Source organism: Sycon ciliatum, chromosome 8 (genome assembly GCF_964019385.1).
Source record: "Sycon ciliatum chromosome 8, ocSycCili1.1, whole genome shotgun sequence".
Classification (NCBI taxonomy): domain Eukaryota; kingdom Metazoa; phylum Porifera; class Calcarea; order Leucosolenida; family Sycettidae; genus Sycon; species Sycon ciliatum.
The window spans coordinates 1,866,130-1,869,471 of record NC_088650.1 but is presented as its reverse complement, the minus strand read 5'-3'; positions in this window follow the sequence as shown (position 1 = coordinate 1,869,471).

Genomic DNA, 3,342 nt, shown 5'->3' with positions numbered 1-3,342 from the left:
GATGGCGCATGATTATAGCCCGACCGAGGGTGCAAGAATAAGCGTAAAGCAAAATCGAGGGCGTGTGAACGGCCGCCGAGGCCAGCAACCTGCCTACCGAAGCCTAAAGCATACCGCCCAACCAAGGGTGCACAACGACCATCGAGGCCAATAGCCTGCCCACCGAGGGCTAAAGCAAACTTCCCGCCAAGGGATAAAGCGTAGTACCCACCGAGGGCCAAAGCATGCTGCCCACCATGGGCCGATTATATACTGCCCACCGAGGGCTAAATCATACTGCCTATTGAGCAAATGAATAGCCACTGAGGCCGACAACCTGCCCGCCAAGGGAAAAGCATACTGCCCCTAGGGCCGAAATTATACTGCCCATTGAGGGCAAACGAACGACCACCGAGGCCAAGAACTCACACAACTGCCTGGCATTAGGCGTCACACCACACGCATACGATATGATGCCCGCTTGCACCCAAAAAAGTGATAAACCTAGAAGGCATGGCACCCCCACTACGGAAGGTGTATTTGTACCCTCAGCATTATACCTATGCATAATCATATGATGCCGCCGCTACCTCATGAATTGCTCTGACCAGGGTACACGGTACCGGCTAGCAAAGCAGTATAAACTGTGGCTTTCACAGTATCCACGAGAACTCTCTCGCCTCTTACACATCCGCATATTCTCTTCCTACACAGGCATATAACCTCATACAAGCTCGCCAGGAACGCCCCCACACACACACCACCCCGCACACACCTTCATAAGCACGCACCAGCGTTCTCTCGACCGCCTCGCATTCATGTGACAGAGAATAGATGCGCGTAGACCACCACAAGCTGCTCGTGTGAGCCCACTTACTGGCCCGATTGTCGCCAACACTGCATACAGCGTGTCGGCCTAGAAAAGCACATACCGTACCAGCAAACAGGCCATCTTGCCCCGCCCTGATGGCTGCTTTCGCCTTAGCCACTCTAGCAGTAGCCACACACTCTCACCACCCGCACTTCTGCACCTCATCCATCACTTCACACGATAGCATACGCGCCTGCCACGTGCACATCCACATAGGTACAGCACACAGCACACGTCCATATCCTCACCACTGCCATACCTGCGGACTACGCACTCACACTGCTCTAAGATGCTGGCGTGGGCCCACATACCAATCACTAGCACTGATACTGGCCTGGGAAAGTGCAAACGTTGGCCATCAGTTCCAGGTTAGCTCATTCTATTGGCTACTAGCCTGCCCGGCGCTGAGCCATGCATAATGCGCCTCCAGATCACATCTGGTGCGTATGCACGTGCAAGCTGGGGATCCAAGCCATAGAGCACTTTCCTCCTGCCCGATTTATCTTGGTGGGACGCGTGGCGGTTGTTGGCGCAAACTTGCACAACATTGTCAGCGAGCCTTTGAGCACATTGCGTTTGTTGGCCAAGTTTCCCCAAAAAGAGAAGGGCCCAGGTAACACTGAACGAGGCGACGGTAGTAGACTGATGGTCAATCCAGGACAGGGTGGGTTGCCCACGCTATCAGCCAGCATACTGCAGTCCTGGCGAGGCAATGTATGTGCATAGCGTCAAGATGTACAGCGTCTTATCACCATATTGAGGTGCGATCTCACTCTCGGCCAGCAAACCATAGAGTTGACGCGGGCGGCCACCACGCGAATGAATAGTTAATGACATGCTGAATGCAAACAAAACTAGACTCCCGAACAAAGCGTCGACCAGCGAGTGCAGAAGCTGGTAGTGACTGCGGAGCGAATGGAAGCACAAGCCGTAATGCACTGATCGGGCCTCAAAAGGAGCAGGCAGGCATTTTTTGTTCAACATATGCTTGACAGAAAGATTAGCACGGCAGGCACAGATACGTCGGCATGAATGCGTGCGTGCACACGGCAACAATGACTTGCCCCCGGCGGGGCAAGGGTAGGTAGTGAGTAATGACCGACCATATCAACAGAAAGCAATTTGCTGCCGCTATTCGATGTCACCCACAGGCGACAGTGGTGTCAGAACCTGCGGGGCAGGGTGCACCAAAGCACCTTGTAGTGGGTAGTCAGAATTCAGAGGCATTGAAAACTGCTCTCCGTTGGTTACGTGGTATGTCGAAAGTTCCTCACCGCACGCACGCGCAGCAGCTGGGGCGTCTCGTCCCCTCGGTGGTAGCAACAGCTGCTCTGCCAACAGTGATCCGATGGACAAGTACCATCCCGACTGATAAATGGTCTTCCGGATGATCAGCTACGCTATCAAGTCTGCTCTGGAGACGCGGGGTGAATTCGGAACTGCCACCGAGATTTCTGATAACGGTGGCCACGATTTCTAACGAACCGCTCTGGCCAAATTGCCAAGCACAACGTTTGCGCAACTCGCGAACCGTGACATTACAACGATTCCCACGCGGTATGGCCCGCATAGCCGATGGGCCATCTCATCCCCCCAGCAGTGACAACCGCTGCTCTTTCAACACTGATACGACGAACCCGTACGGTCCTGAACGACAACTGGGGTTAGGATGATAATGATGATGGGCGCGGCAAAACTGCTGCACTGGTAACAGGGGAAAATGTGTAGCCACTCCCATGCCAAACTCAAAGTCGTATCCGCACGGCCCAGTTGATAAATTGATAGGGCTTCGCCTGTCGCTCTGTTGCCAGAGTTGGAGCTAAATGCAAGCACTATGCTGGACGTGCTGTGTACAATGGACACTTGGAAATCACTGCGACGACAACCAGCTCCAGTGAATTATTCCAGTTTGCATCTTGTCTTGAGTATCTTGGCGACTTGTGGCTTTAGTAAGTGAGTTGAGTTTGATATCTACTACTGTGATACTGGACACTGGATACTGTAAGTCTACAAATTATCAGCACGTTTTAAATTTCAGCATCCGCAGGCCAAAATCCTTTTCGGCCCCATTAAAATTCAGCCTATACAGCTCCTGCCTGTATATCCTGTCATACTGTATAATGCATGTCACAATTTTAAACAAATCCATCCTGACAACTCTCAGCTCGATAGGCTCATCAGGGCCACTTCCATGTCCTTTACAAACTCTCCTATCATGCGTTGGAAACGCCACAACAACTCAATCTAGCATTTTTTTCAGCTTCTTGCTCAAACTCAACCGATTTTCACGATTCTTACTGCTCTGAAAAGCTGAGGTCCATGCACTTTTTTATGCCCATCACGCGTGCCCCGTGCTAAAGGGAAATCCCCTGGTATTTTCAAAATAATACAAGGTCTGAAACCAGAAAATTCGGGCTTACCCTGTGCCGTGAGTTCCTTGTTCATCTCGTTGCCTCTAGGTTCATCTTTGTCCTGTCATATTTGTCCTGTCA